This window comes from Haemorhous mexicanus, chromosome 1 (genome assembly GCF_027477595.1).
Source record: "Haemorhous mexicanus isolate bHaeMex1 chromosome 1, bHaeMex1.pri, whole genome shotgun sequence".
Taxonomy (NCBI): Eukaryota; Metazoa; Chordata; class Aves; order Passeriformes; family Fringillidae; genus Haemorhous; species Haemorhous mexicanus.
The window spans coordinates 90,152,560-90,172,024 of NC_082341.1; the positions used below are offsets into that span (position 1 = coordinate 90,152,560).

At 40.8% G+C, this 19,465-nt stretch overlaps 1 protein-coding gene across 7 annotated transcripts in view; it reads left to right on the plus strand.

Annotated features, from left to right (window-relative positions):
* SEC61B (SEC61 translocon subunit beta) overlaps window positions 1–19,465 on the plus strand; it is a 292,958-nt gene that overhangs the window by 161,822 nt on the left and 111,671 nt on the right. The gene's annotated exons all lie outside the window — the stretch shown is intronic.

The window sequence follows — 19,465 nt, forward strand, 5'->3', positions numbered from 1 at the left end:
TCAAGATGCAAAGACATGAACTGGGGAATCCATTCACTACCATCTAACCCAAATATTCAGAAATAGCTCTGGTGAGCTAAACATTATGTTGTCACAAGTTGTCCCCATTTATTACAACCCAGTTTTCTTGAAATGTGTGGAACAGACAAGTATGCTGACAATGGCCTCATAACCTGAATGTGACAGCGGGGCCAGACATGCGTATCTGACTAAAAGTCATTGCTATTTTTCCAGACAAAATCTTTCTTTTAATTTAACCTGCTTTAGTGAAATAATTTCAGAACTGTTACTTGAAAGCATACTGAGATAAATTCTCAAGGAATTTTAATGAATAGATGTGCTTGCTTTGTTTCTAAGCAAAGATTAATGCTTTTGCATAAGGGTTGGAAAGCAGTTTTACAGTCAGAGGAAAACAGAAGTCCCCGCTGCTCCCTCAAAGAGAGCACAGGCCTGTCAGCCTGATTCTGGTGTTTGGAAATAGAAATATTTTCCTATTTTCTTTACACAACTGTGATAACAATCTGTAAACCAATGTACAAGTAAAGTGTCTCCAGGAATTACACTGTTTGCAAGAAATGCATTTTAAACTTATTATAATAGTGTACTCAAGAGCTTGAAATTTCCATGCCCACGGGGCAATATAGCACTACATTTGTGATTTGATGTCACAAGCATGTAGACTTCAGTTTTACAAATACTCTTCAAGAAAACATTTAATTTTTCTCTCCGGGGAAAACATTAAACCCTACCTCAGAAAACTGTACAGAAGGAAGGAAATTTGGTTTGAGATGGCCATGTTTTGGCTTCCAGTCACCAAAATCAAATCTCCTCCCCATATGTATTCCAGATTTAGCTTCATAGCCCTGCTGCTCTGAACCTAAATAATAAAACTAGAACATATTTTACCCTTTATACCATGTTCCCATTTGTAACATTCCAGAGAGTTTTTCTTATTTTCCAGAATTCTGGAGGTCCATGATTACTTATGGTTTCTAAGGAAATAAGGTTTAGATTATCACAATCTGCCCACTCATACATTTCTCTTTCCTTCTCTCTTTTGAAAAAACAGAGTATTTTTATTCACATTTTACTGGATGATGAAGATATCGAAGATAAAACACTTCTTTGGGTAAAGGAAAAAGAACCAAGATGGTTCTGCCAAAGGGATCCAGACACTGTGTGGCCATGGATGGGAGACAGGTGGCCAGTCTGCATATGTGTATTGACAGGACAACCAGCACCTTGCTTGGCTTTGCCTTTGTCACACCATGTGCTGCCACTCACCCCTCTGGTTAGGTAAAATTCACTTTACAAAGCTGGAACATCAGAAATGATCCACTAAAAACCTGCTTCTCTTTTTGGAGGGTCGTGTGGATCCCAGGCTCTGGAAGTACACTGCTGTGCAAGACAAAACAGATCCCAGCACTGCCAGAGTTACACAAGGGATGAGCCCTCAGGATTACCAAAACAGAGGCAGATATCCATAATTATCTAATATCCAGCATTACTGAGGTCCTGCACCAAGTGCTCACCCAGAGCACATGCAGGAGCATGGCTTCAGATCTCTGTTTCTTGGCCAGAATTCATCCTGGTGTGCTCAGCAAGGCACTGCTCAGCCTGGACTGCAAGACCAAGATGTGAGTACCCACAGAAGTGCTCTGCCCAGTGCTGCCCAGTCCAGCCCCTTGGGAAGCCCACCCAGTGTTCTGGGTAGCTGTGTTGGCAAACAGGCTGAGTGGTGGCTTTGGTGCCTCAGCTGTCATACTCTGTTTAAAGGGAGCTCAGGTGTGAATTGCCCCTGCTTCGAATGCATCCAGCTCATCACAACAATCAATGCATACACAGAATTTATTTGTACCGCATTCTGATCAGCCTCAGGTTGTGATGGGGGAGGCTTAGACTGGATATTGGGAAAAGCTTATTCACTGAGAGGGTGGAACAGGCTGCACAGGGATGTGGTGGCACCACGGTACCTAGAAGTGTTCAGGAATCATGTGTATATGGCCCTTAGACACATGATTTAATTGTGGGCCTGACAGTGTTAGATTACTGCTTGGCCTTTTGCAACCCGAACAATGCTAGGATTGTGTGATTCTATAGGATCTAGAAAGATTTAAATCAGTTGAGCAAACATGAACAGAGAGCATTTACAGAACAAAATTCCTAAAGGCTTAAAAGTGCTATCTAGCCAATTGCTTAATTAAAACAACACTATATTTATGTTCACATTTGCCCTGTTAGGTTACAAACCACTGCAATTCTCACGTTTTACACACACAACATTGAAACACTATCTGCAGTGTAGATACCCACATGTGAACCCTTCAAATTCAGAGGAGGAGAGTGGGCACTTAGAGGACAAGAGCTACCTAAGCAATTTCAGCCTCTGCCATGTGATGGGATCAACTCCTTTCTGGGAAACTGGCAGCACATTAACACCAGGCAGTGAGTCTGGAGCTGGCTCTGGCATCCAGAGTGTAGGCACAGCCTTGGTCACAGGGCTGGGAGGAGAGGGGGAGCTGAGACTGACAGCTGCACTACTGGGAGCTGAAGTGAGAAAGGCTAAAGGTAAGGGTCAAATTGCTGCGGGAGCAAGTGTCACGGTGTCTGGTTTCAGCCAAGCAAACTAACTACCTGCACTTAACTCCCTCACACATCCAGCATGTTTGTTAACCTACTGATTTCTATCTGCTTCCCACACAAATGTACCTAAAATCACCAGAGTCAAAGGGTGGGAGTTAATTTTTTCAGTCAGCAGAACTGTGCAGAAAGCTTAACAGAGTGTAATATGCAGATCCAAAGGATTAATATCTAATTTAGCCAAGAAGAATGCCAAGAGATAATCTAGAGTGGGTTTTGTGGTGAAATAAAGTGTGTAACGAGAACATCTTCAGGAATCTTGCTCTAAAAGTTATTGTGTTTCACTAAGGTAGAGACTACATGAAGGCCTGAATGGGATAACCATTTCAGTGAAAGCAAGTTAACTTCAGCAAGTTAAATGGGCAGGGCTAATGTCCTGGCTCTGGCTGAGCTGGAGCTCATTTCCCCACAGCAGCCCTCACCAAGCTCTGCTCTGCAAGGTGTTGATAACTCACCTGTGCTTTGGGTCCTGCTGAGCAGGGCTGGCACAGCAACAGCCCTCTCCAACCTTCCCCCTCCCTCTGAAGGCTGATCCTGGGAGGGGACACAGCTGGGCTAGCTGGTACAAATTAACCAAATGGATATTCCATACCATAGGACGTCAGCTCAGATATAAAATCTAAGCAAAAAAAAGGAAGGGGAGGCATTCCTTATTTACAATGTTTGCCTTATGGAGCAACCACTCCAAGTGCTGAAGGCTTCCTTCCCAGAAGGTGGCCAGACATCATTTGCTGATGAGAAGCAGAGGATAAAACATTTTTTCTCTTTGCTTGTGCGCGCCCTAACTTCCACTTTTGCTTTGGTAAACTGCCTTATCCCAACCTATGAGTTGTTTTCCATTTTATTTTCTATTCCCTGTCCAGCTGAGAACAGAGAGTGATAGAGTGGTTTGGTGGTCACCTGGCATCCCAACAAGGTCAGCCCACCACAGGGAAGAGGGGGAAAAAAGCAACATTTCTCATGTAATTTTTAATGGATTAAGCCTGAGTTTTCTTCCCTGTGTATTTTAAAATATATTGTAAGAGAATTATTTACATTGCAGACATAAATGTATGAGTCATGTAAGCCTAACCTGACCTGACATTGGTGTGTTATGATTTCATATGGATATCACTGGTACATTCCTGACCAACAAATGTGGCAAATCCCTAAGCAGGGCCCCAAGGGACCCCGTCATGTAAAATCACTGCCCAACACACCTTCCAGAGTAGCCAAAGAGCAGCAGAGTAGATCATGTCAGGAGCTATTCAGGTAACACTGAAACAGATGGAAGTGTCTTCTGTTGTCTGGTGATAACCAGGAAAGCACACTGACATGCTGCAAGATGCCAGGGAGGCCCTGGGAGCAAGATACCCTGACAAGTTGACAAGACAATCAGAGACTCTGTGCAGAGAAGGATATTTACAAATGTCCCACCCTTGAGGTCCTGAGGAACTTGAGAGAAAAAGTATCCCAAGGGGTCCTACTTAACAGCATAGCCTCAGTTACCATGTGAGAGATGGTGGTGAACAGAGGGGAGCCTGAACAGCCAAAATAGGCACACCAGTTTTGTTCTGAGGAGCTTGGCCCAGGAAAAAAATGGATTGTCCTTGGAGAAAGCTGATGATAAATACACAAAATCGAGCCATCAGTCTCGTCATGAGCTTAAGTGCAGAGGCAGAAAAGGACACTGAACTGAGAGATGTTTCTGGCACACACCATGTACCCCTGAGGCCACTCCAGATAAATGAAAGGTACTCCAGACTGAGACACTCAGCTGAATTTCAATTCACATATCAACATCAGTGAAAGCAGATCAAATGCACAGACGGCGGGAGAGTTTCTGCGGCAGAATTGGATTGCAGCAGGGATGAAAACAACCAGGAATGAGGAGAAAAGAGGCCAACCACCACAGAGTAGTACCATCACATCTGCCTTATATGTGTTCTGAAAAGGGTGATTCCAGGCTGGCTTACAGCTTTTTTCAGCTGTCTAGAAATGTGTCTGGGTTGCTGTCCAGGGGTGCTGGCAGTGGGGTCTGCAGAGCAGCCTCTGTGAGGAGCAGACAGGCTGCTTCAAGTCGGACTCAACCCATTCCAGATGGTTCCAATGGCCCCACCACAGGGCATGGCTGAGCCCAGAAGCCAGGATTGTGACATCTTGGGGAAGAAGGGGTCACTTCCAGGATGAACCATTTTGTGATTTTATGATTCTAATGCCAGGGACCAACTTTGTAAGATGAATGTAATATCAATCATGAATTATAGCAGTTTAAGACAAGCTGAAGTGTGAATCATGGAGTTTTATGTTTCACATTTGGCCACAACAATTCCCATGCATCAGGTGGAAGAAGTAGTGCTGAGTATCCTAGACAAGTAGGGAATGCATTTGAAGGCCATTTGTGACCATCTCTGTATCTAAGTTGTCTTCAGATTGCAATACAGAGGAGGTAACCACAAATGAGTTACTAGAAAACTGCTAGAATAAAAGATAACCACTGACCTCTCCAAGGAACATTTTATTTTGCTTTTGATCAACTTTATGTAGACTCAGAGTCAAATTGTGTAGTTAGCAAACTTACCAACATTTGTTTCAAATTCCCTTTCATATTCAACACAGATATTAATGTTTGTGGAATACACAAATCTTAGGACTGTTCTTAGGTGACATGAGTGCCTTCTTACATCTAAATGCATATACATTTTAGAGAAAATTTCAGAAAACTGCATAACAATGTTTCTAAGGCATTGAGAAACTTTCAGCACTTTCATGTATTTACTGCACTCCCACGAGAAGCAGGAATTCAAAACACACTAACCCGTGGGAGAATGTAACACAGCTGTGACACTTCTGTACATAGGTAGGCACCAAGCATAGTTGGCCTGCCAGTAAAATCCCAGTTTATGAGTTAAAATCACTTGAGCAGGTATTGCCTATGAGGCCCTTTGCCAAGCCAAACAACAGCATCTGAAAGCTGTTATTTACATTCTGTGTGGGAAAGAAGGAGGATCACACATAGGGAGGTTCCAACAAGAATGGGAAAGGAATAAAATGGATTCACAATGATGAGTTAAAACTTGGAAAGAGAGAATACCACGTAAATAGTTAAACATTTGTAATTACATTTGTGGCAGTAAGGATGTCGTTTGACTTAACCTGACTTGATTTCTTACCTAATGTATTTAACACAGTATGAAATTACACAAGGATTAAGAGAAATTAAATAGAACAGACAAAGCTAGCAACTACGGCAAGGGTCATCACAGGTGTTGTAAAAGCAGTTAAATGAGCAGGGATGTCCAGATGATCTGGAAGGAAAGGGGAGTGTTCAGGTTCAGGAAGGTTACAGCTTCCTGGTGTCTTTCACATCCTGAGTTGTGACAGCTCTGCAACTTAAACTTCTGCACAGCAGAATAAAAGCATTCCTTAGTGTCCAGCCCAAAGCCATGACTCCACCCAGGGCTAAGAGGATTTTTGACATTCTGGATTCAGGGACATCTAACAAGGCTGGGATGAGGAAAGCAGTTAAATGTCAGAGGATAAAGGAATTGAAGCAGAAAGAGACAGATGTTTCTCTGGCACATGGTTAAACTGTCTGTGAGAGACTTTGGCAAAAGCTCGTGGTCTGCATGTTCTTGTTGCTGTTGAGAGCAAACTGGGCTTTGTGTACAATTATGTAAACAAACAAATGGTCTCAAGACTTTCCAGCTTTGAACCCATTTTTCATCCAGATATACCCTCTTTCCTGCAAAGCCTCAGTGTTCAGTTTGCCATGAAACCAAAAGGGCAATGAGGCTATCATACCCCGGGTTCACATAGTGAGGTAGCCCAGCAACAAGCAATGTAAAACCAAACTACACTTTGCTCCGTCCATTAATCTGCACCTCGCTTTTCCCTTTTAACAGTGATGAGCCACAGGGAAAACAAAGAGCTGTTCTTATCAGATTTTGGACTAGCGCATTCCTATTTTAATCACAAGAAAATTTGATTGGAATTAACAAGGTTTGTGTTTTCAGATGGTTTGGGAAATGCTTTAAATGACATTTCTTGATGTATTTTTTCAGTTTCAGGACACAGCACGGAAGAATGCAAAATGAAAATAACAATAGTTGACTTACTGTTTTGAACCAAAAGATACAATTCATTAGCAGCCTGAAAGAAGCCTCTGACCTTATTGGTATCATTTTGTTGTACTCATACTAGAAAGGGTGAGGAATTCAAACAGATTAAAAATCTTCTAAATTCTGCAAAAAGCTGGCTTGAAGAGAAGGTTTTCATAGGCAAACACATTTTCTTGATTTGTTTTCCATCCAATAGTGTTCTAAGGCCGGGGTTAATAGCAGCAAAATAGAGTGACTTGCAATAGAAATACTTAATGGTCCTGTAGCATATGTGATAACTACACAGCAGGGGCTCACAGGAGCTGGCTGACAAAAATTGCAGTGCTCTGCTAGGTTAATCTAATTAGAGCTCTTCCTTACAGCTTCGATTGACAGTTTGGAAACCTGTAAACTTCTCTAAACATAGACAGCCTTCCATTTGCTGCAGTTCAAGAGAGGACCCTCTTATTGCACTCTTCCCTTGAACTGTTTCCATGGAATGCTGTCCATATTCAGAAAAATGTACAGGTTGCCAAACTGTCAACTAAAGCTGTAATGAATGGCTCTAATTACATTCAAGTAGCAGAGAGCATTGCCATTTTAATCAAATCTGAGCCTTGTGAGATATTTGGCACAAATACAAGAGAAAGCCTGAGGAAAACCCTGCCAAAATGTTAGCAACCTTTTATACTAAATTCTGCCTGTCGGAGAACTGAATACCAACTGCTTTGCAAAGGTTTTTGTTTTATGGGATTTTTTATTGTTGCCTATATGGTCTCATCATGAATTATTATCCTGTTCTCTAACAACAATGCTAAACAAAACAAAAACCACAGCCCCACAATTTCAAGACTAAAAATGATGATCAGCAATTTCACTAATCAGTCAGCTACAGTCACGTTGCCAGTCACAGAGGCAAGGGGGACCTAATAACATCCTTTCCCTCAGACAGTTTCTGCCAGTGCTCAGCTTCATGTTGTGTACAGCAAGAGACATACAAACAAACTGCTTTGTCAAATATCCTGTCAGATGCCGCCCCAGCTCCTTTCCAAATGGCACCACTTTATGTTCTGCATCCCTTTATTACCCTAATAGTGTGAAAGAATTATCCTTACCAGAGTCTGTTGGTCTTAATGTTCTGTCCCTTTTTACAAAACACAAATTTGGAACCAACTCCAAAGTTATAGGTTTTTATTTATTGATTTATTTGTCACACCTTCAAGACCTCACAATGATTCAAATGTAAAGTATCAAAACTAGTTAGTGTCTGGAAAGAAAAAGACAAGGAGTTATTCAATTATTCTTTGGTTTAATGGACAAGAAGGAAAGCAAAATTTCTAGAATTTTACAAAATCTGCGCTGGAGGATAAATGAAGGCAACAAAGGAATTCCTTCTTCTTCTTACAGAGGAATTAATTTGATAACATCAGGTTTTCAATTACATTCCAGTTCCCTCTCATGAAAGCATCTACACCAAGAGCATTATATGTGAAATGATAAAGGAGGAAGGATTCACATCTCAGATATTTTGTGTGAGCACAATCATTCTCAGTCCACCACCATTCTTCATTTCAGGAGATGGCTTTCATTTATTTCACAAGGTATTTTGCTAGACTTGTCCTGCCAGTTGTCACACAGAAGTCCTGCTACTTTATGTTCCAGCAGACAGGCAAATGCCAACCATGCCTCACTGCTCACTGTTGCATTATTGGAGTGCTCTTCCTCCAGCTCCCCTCCCAACAACAAAGATCCTCAGAAGAAGTCTTCTTCTAAGTCCCAAGAAGTTTCCTTATTCATATTTTTTCATTTGCATGATCTATATTCACTCAGTATTGTTTTAAAACGGGCAAAACCTAAAAGAGGGGCAATCCAGGCCCTTTGCAACAACCTATCTAAGAACTAATTTTGAAGCAGCCTTCGATACATCACTACTTAGCTTCCTGAATAGTGACAGGGGCTGTAGAGAGGTTATAGAAAGCCTTACATGGTGTCCCTTGGTGACAGAGCTTAGCAGCCCTCAGGAAACAGCCTCTTGATTTCTAGACCTAGTCTCTAATGCACACGGAGTTGAATTATTAGAGTAGCAGTCTAAATCAATGAGTTTTCTTTGCTTTTTCATGAGCTTGTTTCTAGAGAAGCATTCTCTACTTATCTTGAAGCTTTTTTTTTTTCATGTGGTAAGAACTTTTGTGTCTTCTTGTATAAAGATAATTTTATTGTTATCTTTTTCTGGAAGCTGCATGTTTTGAAGCCGCTAGTGAATTACTTTTCAGGTACACTCATGATCAGCATGGGATATATCATTGACAATTTCGCTGTTGATGCAACTGAAATACCAGATTAGTTAGTATAAGGAGAAAAAAGGGTTTTAAAAATGTTTTAATGCTGGTTGTGTTCCCTATTCTTTAAATATATTCATTAAGTACATGCATAGGTCTTTCTGGCTTCAGCTAATAACAGATGTTTTAAACATGATGTAGAAGCTCCACACAGAAGGATATTTCTCTCCTATCAACTTCAGTTTGAAGCATGAAATATAATTATCCTTATATCATTATCTTAGCCTGCATAGTTCAAAGAAATAAGACACAATCTGGAAGTGTTTCTGTGCCAAAAAATGTGCTAGCCTTTTCTTCTTTGAAAATCAGAGTAGCAGCTAGGAGAGAGGAAAGAGAATCCTTCTTTCTGGGTAATAAAAATGGGAGTGTTTTCTTTACTTTATGTTCCAACACAAAGCCCAGTGCCACAACCACCCTTCCTTCACAGCTAAAGCCTGGGACAAGAGCATTCAAACTGCACGGAAGACACCTAAGTCAAAATAATTTGCTTTTCAGGCATGCTGAGTGCTTTCTGCAATTGATGCACCACTGATGCCTGAGGAGAGCACAGCCTTGGGTAACCAGAACCAAGTTTCCTGGGAGAAGTAATGTGCCCTGTTGTGTTCTGTATGCCCTGACACATATGTTCCATGTTGCTCCAGTGGAAAGTAGCAATGGCAGCAGTAGGAGGAGCTAAACAGGTCAGAAGTAGGAGCACCAAGCAAAATAAGTATTTTATACAAATACTTGGATTCTCTAAGTTTTCTATGAAACCTTGATAAATTTAGGTGGAATCAGCTACTTCATGTATTAGGAACACCATTTGCCTGATGGTTGAAAGGTACAGTGTGGACATTTACACATTTACATGAATCACTGCAGATTGTTCTTAGAGTCAATGGGCATCTAGTCAGTCTAATTAACACAAACCATGGAGATACTGTTCTTCACCTTAGGCAGATATTTAAGATAGGTCAAGTGGATCCCATGCTAATAGTTCTCATTGCTTTCCACTGCCAGCACGGATGACAGTTGTACCTCCCCTGGCACAACTTAGGCCATCTTCTCTTGTTCTCCTATCGCTTCTTACTTGGGTGAAGAGACCAGAGAACATGACAGAATGGATAAGAAGAAGCCAGAAGCTTCTGCTAGAGCATAATGCAAAGATCCAGATAACACAGGTTATTTACTCCAACAGGCAGCTATTTTCCCATAGTTTTATTGCTGGAATGTCCAAGCTGGGGTATGTCATAAAGGCCATCATACAATCTACTGATACCAGCCCTCTCCATTACACAGTGTGTGCAAACCTTATGGCAGCTCCATTTAGGACTGATACAGTGCCTGGACAAGATGATGATGATGATGATGAGTCCATGGTCAAGCAACCCAATACCAGAGAATTTCTGTGGATATTTAGTGGTCCAAAGGGTTTGTGGAAAGGCTTGGTGAAACAACAGTGTTTCTCATTATTCTTCCTAGAAGTCATTGCAAATGACTACTCCCAGTGTCAAAAGCCAGGAAGCCATGAATGCTGCTCTGCCTGCGGTAATTTTTAAATTGAAGGTGGAGGTGAAGCATGGGCAGTGTTCCACCACTCTCAGCTCAGTGATAAGGTTGGGTTTGGTTTTTTTTGGTTTCGTTTTGTTTCACTATGTTTGTAGGTAACATTTGTAGACAATACAGCCTGTTATTCCAGATTTTCCAACATATTTGAACACTCAAGGATAGATCAAAGCATAGATGGCAGTCACTGCAAAGTGTCTCAGATATATAGTTATATATTTGGAACCTTAACATAGCTAATCATGATACCTATCAGAAGCAGCATGACTTGGGTGGAGCAAGTTGCCTAGAGCCAGCAGCAGGGCATGTTTGACTCAGCTGCCAACAGATGATACTCAGTTTCAGATAGAGCTCATCATCACATTGCTGCCCACTACTTTATGAAGAGCATGGGTCAGCATTATACTTAGAATTCCAGGGGACCAGACTGGAGTTCCCACCAGATTTCAAGCAGCAGATCTTACTTGAATGTTTCAAGAGTGAATTGTAACTTATAGAGAATAAGCACAGCTTCCTCAGAAAACCACAAGTCTTGATAAGTTTGCTGAAGCACCTTCGCTTATTTTTCTCATAATATAACACACTGAATTGTTGCAGCGTGTTTTTATTTTGAAGGTTATTGTTTGATTTGTACTTTGGTAGTTTTTTGGACTTTTTTTCTCCCTGATTTTTGAGGGGCACAGACCTGCCTTTGTTATTCAGTTGAGCCAGGTGTCTTTTATTTTTGCTACTTAGCTGCTTTTCTGCCAAGTTTCAAATCCCTTCCTCCCTCATCCAGTTGTTAACCCCTCCTGTCCCAAGCAGTTTTCCTCCCTTGTATTCCCTGCCTTATGTTCCACCCACAGTTCTTACATTGTATCCTCCCTTGAGACCCTGCCCCCCTTTATAAGCTGTTGTTTGCCCCCAGCTCCTGGCCTGGGACCCCGAGACTCGTGGAGTGTAACATCAAATAAAGGAACCCAGTGCCACCCCAGGCCCGTGCTGCTGTGTTCTTTTTGTTCCGCGCTGCGCCTCCACTGGTAGCTGGAATTCTGCAGAGCCCCGGAAAAGGGGGACTGTCGGCCCCCCACGGTCACCGTCCAGCCAGGATGAGCGACACTGAATGATTATGAAAATAAAGTTATGGGATAGCACACAATTACCTAAGATGGAGTCCTAATGTGTATTTAGTTGGTACACAGAAGGACACAAATCTCTTGGTTAAAATTAATTTTTTCAGTTAAACCACTTAAATGATGGCAAGAAATCAATGATCACAAGTGAATCATGTAATCCAGAAAATGAAATGCAGTTGTGGCATTTTCATCTTACTGCTGAAGTGAAAGGAGGGGCAAGATATCAGCTATAGGCATAACTAGTATATCATATTGGAGGCTGACAAAGCAATCAGGACAAATGACTTCATGCTGCAACACTGAGTGCATAAGAAGTTGTAGACAAGACTAAGAATGACTGTGGTGGTGATGAAAGTTGTGTCTTTGCATGTATCCTCACGCATACACACACTTTCCCTGTGGAAACCCAGGTGGTTTTTCCTAAGATAAAAACACTAGGTGAGTATTTCAGGATGAGCTGTCTGGATAGATCTCCACCTCTGGCAGGGACATCTGCAGGGTATGTCCAGCATGTAAAAGGGAAACACTTATTTGTGGACTGGTGAGTAAAAAGCACCAAGATCTGGTCGAATAGGGAGATAAAATCCTAAAGTAGCTACATAGATGCTTGATTGTTTTGTAATTGCCAATCTGCAAGGCCAAAAACTTTAAACCTGCACATTTCTAGCTGGATCTTCTTTTATTATAACCTTTTAAACATAAGTTGTTGATCAAAACTGATACAAACTGGATCTAACAACACCTAGGCATCTCTGTGAAATTTAGAAAGCAAGGGGTCTCTGTGAAGCTTGTGACACAACAGCCTACTAAAATCCTTTCTAATACTTGATAGAGCTGTTATTTAAATACAGCACAGGCACTATTTAGATATAGAAGCAGCAAAAATCTAATCATAGTCATCCACAAAATTACTGTACCCTACTTCTCAAGCCTGGCCAAGGGCCTTCTCTTTACTATTCTGCCACAGTGACAAGATATTTAACATGAAGATTTTTTCTGTGTTAAAACTGATATTCCTGGAGATATTTAAAGTTGTGATCGAAGATTTGCTTTTAAGAAATTATGGACCAGCCAGTCCAAGATGCCTACAGATTAAATCTGCAAAGAATCATGAAAAAAATCTGAGCCAGTAGGATTTGGACTATAGCTAGACCTGCAAACATTCTGTTCAGATTGTATTAAGATGTCCTTTTAAGTCTGGTCTATTCTGTGATTTTATTGCCATGTCTTAACATATATTAACACATCTTACATGAATCCAAATAAAAGTCATTGCTTTCACATGAAGATTTATGATCATTAAGTCCTGGCAACCAGAATCACAAGCAACAATGAGCAATTGAAAAAATTGAAATGCTACAAAGGATATTATTTCTTTCCAATTGCATGATAACCAGAGATTTGCTCATAGTCAATCAAAGCCTTCTGAGAAGTATTTGTTCCCTTTTTACTGGCCCACACAACTCATCAGAAACTCTACAAAATGGGCTTTTTATTGCTTGCCCCATCACTTTCTGAAGCTGAAAGATCCCCAGGAAGGAGACAGAGAAAGTGACTGCTGCTTGCAGTGATAGACCTTAGCCTTCGTTAAGATCTTCATCATATGAATCAATGATCTGATGCAGAAGCCAGTCAGTTGAGTCAATCAGTATTTTATGTATTCATAGTATGTATTTATATAATGTACTCAGTATTTCTTTTGTGTATTTATATTATGTATTCAGTATTTATATCAACTGATAAATCAGTAACTCCCCCTTGAAGAAACCTAGGAAGACCTCTTTCAACAGCCTTAGCTTTTCCTCTTATCAAAGTCACTTTTCTGTAAGGCACCGCACACAACTCATTGGTTGCTGCAGGGAAGGCTCCAATCTCCCAGGCCCTCCTTTGTTCCCCAAGGTCTTTACAGTTCTTACAGAATCCCATCCTTTGCCATCGTGGCTACTGTGTGAAGTGATGGCCTGATCTGGACATTCACATATCTCTCTGGTGACAGCACCTTGAGCACAAACCATCTGGATGGACCTTCTGTTTGACTTAGTCCGGGCACAGGAAGCAGGAGGCTGAGCTAAAGGACATGCCATTCAGGCCACACAACCAACAGAAACCAAGGAGGCTTGGGCACATCTGAGGAGGGATTCTTGATGGCAAGGGAAGATAAGTTTGTTTGGGAAGTAGTCCTGTTGCCATAGCCACTTTTGTAATCACTTTCAGAGCAGAAGCTTCAGTGTATATAAATAACAAAAATATGTGTGGCCTGATGCTCCTGCAGCTTTCACCAAAGGCACTGCCGCTACCATCATGCATTATTTCACATTGATTAAAAGAATAGGAGGAGAATTAGGCCCAAAAGCAGGGAGTGTGAGAAATGCATCAAAGTTTTTTGTGCACTGAATCTTTTAGTAAATACTACTAAGCAAATATACAGCTCTTAGAAAATCAGAGAACAAAGCAAAAGTTTGCAGCTGGAAAAATGCTTGGTAGTACCATGGAAAAAGTGTAAATAGTACCTAATGGCATACTTTCCACGGATGGGGCTCCACCCATTTATGGTAGAAGAGGACTGGGCCCAGCATCTTGGTCTGTGTTCAGCTAAAGCTTCCTCTCACAAACTTTCAGCATCCCAGTTCTGCTGGTTCAAGAAACATGATACTTCCCAACATGAAGGATTCATTGAAGTTAGAAGGAGGGACAGGAAACTTGTCTTTTCTTTCATTTGTTTCCCCCAGTTGCATGCTTTGGCACTTTGCCCTGGAAAGACACATTTTATGAAAGAATTTTACAGATGCTCCTGCTGCTTAGAAGATCCTACAATTCAATTTACTAGAAACAACCGTGAGTGACCTGCTCAATTTCCTACAAAAGGCTGGAAGCAGACATTCTGACAACTGCATCCAATGCAGGGACCAATACAGATAAAATAACTGTCTTACTAAACATATTCTTTGATTGTAAAATGGACAAATAAAAGTGAACTAAGAGGAAAAAAACCCAGTTTTGACAAGTCCTGTGCTCAAATTGGCAGCTTTCAGAGAGAAAGACTACAGTGCTCCTTCACAAAGTTCTGACTGATGTAATGATTTGAAGCTCCCATGGCATATCAAGAGGCAGTTTAGGCATTTGTAGATTTGTACTCCTGTAGTCAGTTACAAATCACAGAGGAGCTTTCATCCATTAAAGAAAAAATTAAAGCAAGGGAGTGGAGTCACTATAGCACAGGTACGGAATCAGAATCATGCCAAAGTGTGTTTAACTTTAATAGAACTCTCAAATTTGTCTTTGATGATAGTCTGATAAACAAGAGTGGAAAACATGGGTACACAACACACAGTTTGACACAGCAGGAGTAGACACAACTAGAGGCCTGTGTTCAAAGATACCAAAAGAACAAATCACTAGTTCGTACTCCACCAGTCTCTGCACAGATTTGCAGAGCTTTCTTTATACGTCTGAAGTCAAAACCCAGATTTAGCTTCATCTTAAAGGAGTCTAAGTGACACAATCCAAAATTTTCATAAAACTAAATCAACACGCATAAGCAGGACAAAGAGACAGATCCTCTGAGTCAAATCATGTGTGTAGACACAGCACAGTTTGCACACTGAGTAGTTAATAATGGTTCACCATCAACCCGAAGACAGTATTGAATAGAGATCCATGAAAGGCTCTTCTGGGTTTAAAAGTGTTTGGTGTTTTCATTAGCAGCTTATCTGAGGAAATTGATAGGATGCTTACGTTTAATGACACAAAAGAGGCGTGATCTACAAGAGTGCTAGATGTCTACAAACTGGAGAATTGAGCTGGAAAAATAGTCTGAAATTCATGAATGATACATAATTTAATTAATTATCTACATCAATATAGGACATGGACCTACTGGGTTAGCACCAGTCCATTAACAACGAGTACAGGAAGACAGTGCATCAGTTTGTCAGTTTTTGTCAGAGATAAAAACACAGAGATTTCATAAGATCTGATGGACAGTTCTTTGGCCCTTATCTATGATAATCCATTTGAGGAGTTGTGTGAAATGTGTGAAGAATTGATTCATTAAATCCCTTACATGCTTGAAGCAGAGCTATTAACTAAAAAAAATGGAAGTCAATTATTAATATCTAGCATACAAATTTGAGTTCGAATGTGACAGTACAAATTCATAAGTTGTGTTCACATTTAAGGAAAAAAGTGCAAGAAGTGATTGCTCTTAGAAGCCAGTTGCTTTTTGTTTAAATGGGGGCTTCCACTTAAACACTTTGGAATTTTCATGAGCAATAACAAGAACTGGTTTTTAGCAGGAGCTATGAATGAACTTTTATATAAACAATGCCAGTTTCCTTGTGCATAATATTTTTTTTTCTTCATGCCCTAGCAGACAGTTTTGGTCTCAGCTTTGGTCAGGGTGGCTCCATGGTAGTTGTGTCCAGTCCTGGCCTGGGTATCCTGGTGATTTGCACCTTAACCCTCATGCCCTGAGTTGATTCTCTGGCTTGATCATGGACCTGACTCACACTTTGACCAACAGGCTGTGTCCAACCCTTGCAGATGCATCCAAGTACAGAGCAATCCTACCCTGACTTGCTGATCTGTTGCTGACCTGACCTGCTTGCTTGACCTTGGGCCTTCCCTGTCGCTGGGAGCTTCTCTGGCAGTCTGGACTCTCTCTTGTCTGAAGGTGTTAGCATAAAACATGCTCCACCTGCCGGGTTCAGGTGCCTCCCCTTCCTGCCAAAACTTATGATACGATGTTTTGCCTGCTACTGGGGTTAAAACCACACCTATGGGCAGACTCAAAGAAGCAGGATGAAGTCCTCATGGTCACGTTGGGGAACACGTACAACAAAGCATCTTGACATTATGAAAAAGCCAAGTCTGGTGAAAATGGAAGGCATTTTTTGCATTAAAAATTCAGGGTTGGAAATATCATCTTCAGATGAGCATGAATTCCATTTTAAATGGTTTCTTCTCCAGAAGCCACATTTAAAGTGACACAGAATTGTGATAGATATAACTATAGGTATCTCCTAAGTTTCCTCAAGATCCACTTGTCTCACAAGCCCCTGTGATGTAGGGTAGAAGACTGCAGTATAGGAAAAAGATGACACTTTTGATAAATAAGTTCTATATGTAGTGTAAATTGCCATTTGTTTACAGTCGGTTTCCCAGCTGTGATCTGAAAACCATCTGATCAGAAGAGAAATCTCCTAAACAAAACTGAAAATGGAGGACATTCAGTTAAACAGTGAAAAGGAGGGTGTTAGGAGGAAAATTGATGGCTCCTAAGGGGATTTTTCTCTCTGTATGAAGTAGATGACCAGATGAGAATGCAGTTAAGTCAACAGCTATAGGTTCATCTCGTTCCTATAGTTACATTTCCTATGAACAATGCAAGCTGATGTTACCAGCTCGATGTGGTGAATAAAAAAACTGTCCCACACCCCCCTGTACCTGTTAATGCTGACAGGTCTATTGCATCTCCTGATTCCCTGTGTACTAATGCTGGTAGGTATGGATTCAATACACCATGGCATGGTGTCTACCCAGCGAGTTGCTTGTAGGCTTCTTTGAACTGAAACCTCTGAAGGCTTCTCTGTTTGAAGGTGAATGAATGAGAAGGCATTGATCACTTTTCGTTCTGTTTTCTGACTTCTCAGACAATTCTCAGCATGTCTTTTCCACAAGTTTTACTCATTCAGGCAGTGTAGCACATTGAGTGCTAAATGAGGAAGGAAAATTCAGGCTAGGTGATCTTTTATTCTCTATCTCCTGAGTTACAACTCTCTTCAGCCTACTATGGCAAACATCAAAACCAGATTTTCATTAAACAATCTGATTTTAAACATAAGATTTAAAGGTAATAAAGTCAACAAATGCTTGTGAACAACCATTTCCTTCTTATCTGAAGTAAGATATCTAAATGCTATGAGATTTAGCTATGTCAGTCTTTCATGTTTTGCCAGCAAGCAAGAAGAGAAAGGTGGTATGAAAAATAACTGGATTTCCCCAAACTGTTAAAGGGGCAGTATCTGTTCAGTACAATTTCATTTCTGTTTCCTGGTATTATTAATGTATTTTGCTTAGCTTCTAAGTAGTTCTACTAACAAATGTTACTGCAGCTGGCATGTAACTGGTAATATTTAACATAATTTTTAACATAATTTTTGATGATAAATTATTATTAAGATAGCAAAATCCTCCACAACATCTAATTTCTCTCTTCCCTCTGAAGGCACCACAGAAAGGTGTGATCTCTAGAAAGTGATTTAGAACAAGAACCCAACCATATTGTCCTTTAGAAATTAATCAAATTTGGGTTTAATCAAACTTGGGCCCTTGATTACAGAAGGAGCTAAAGAATTTTTTCTTTGCTAGGCCATGGATAGCCTTTAGGAATATCTTTATATATTGTCTGCTGGAGCTGTGCAGTAGACCATCTTATTAGATGCTCTAGAAAGTTGAAAGAAATTAAGGCCTTGTGTTAATGAGCAACTGACCCAAGACCAAACTACACATGTGGTTTTTCTGCTCTCTGAGTTTGTTGTTGAGTTTGGTTCCTCCACTTTCTCTCTTGTTTCTCTTGGATCATTTAAGCAAAATTACAGGCCGCTGAATTTCACCTATGTCAAGGAGGCAAGAGGAAGAGGACATTTCAAATACTTCTAATGTTTGATTTGGTTCAGCTGAAAGCGACATCTCTGGACACTTCTATTCTGAAAAGTTGAACTCTGGAGGGTGAAGCTATGCTTGATGAGTCAAACTCGGCTATTAGGGGTTGTGACAAGTTCTTGTCAATTTTCTTAGGCATGCTCTGAGAGCAGAAAGGATAAAATTGTCCCCAGTTCATATTCAAGGGGCATTTGGGAATAAAACTCCAAGTTGCTTGTGACTAATTTTGAGTTGCAAACCATAAGACACAACTAGAGCAAGAGGACCAGTTCTGCACGTGAGGTGCATCACCCCATACACCCAGCTACTTACACCATGAATGCTGAGTATGAGAGAACAATTGTGAAGTAACTGGGGTCAGTCCAAATGAAGAGATATCTTAAAAGATAAATCCTGAAGTGATTGTGTTGCCTTATATTTCAAGTAGCACAAGTAACTGAGTTGTTTTAATTTTTACAACCTTCTTTCTAAACACAAGCTTTATTTTGCTTTTAACTGTGGTAGAAATAAAGGGATTAATTATTCATCCTTAATTTTGAGGTCCAGAGGGCCTTTAATGAAGGGACAATGAATGCACACTGTCTGTGGCCCAGGACACCTGTGGTGACAGGTTAAATGCTGCCTGGTGAAAAGGATGTGAAGGAAGAAGCAGAATTGCATCACTGTAGCAGGGCACCTCACCACCACCAGAGCTTATCTGTAGCTTGTTAACCAGCCAGATAACTCAAACAGGACAAGATGTCTTACAGTGAGTTACTTTGGCACTCTGGGGCTGACATTTGTCTGGCACCTTCCAGCTGCCAACAAACACCTTACCATTTGTTAAGTGATCTGGAAAGGTAAGCTGGATTTTTGATGCTTGCTTTACACCAAACTTCCACAAAGCAGAAATCTTCTATACATTTCCTGGGAAATGTGTGGAGTTTCTCCTATGAGTAGAGACACCTGCTTCATGGCTACTCTGCAGGGATTAAGTGAAGGAATCTGTGCATGTTACTGTCATTTCAGTGATGAGTTACATTCAACTCCTATTCAATACTATTTATTTTGCTAGCTTTAATATAGGTATCTTGATACAATGCAC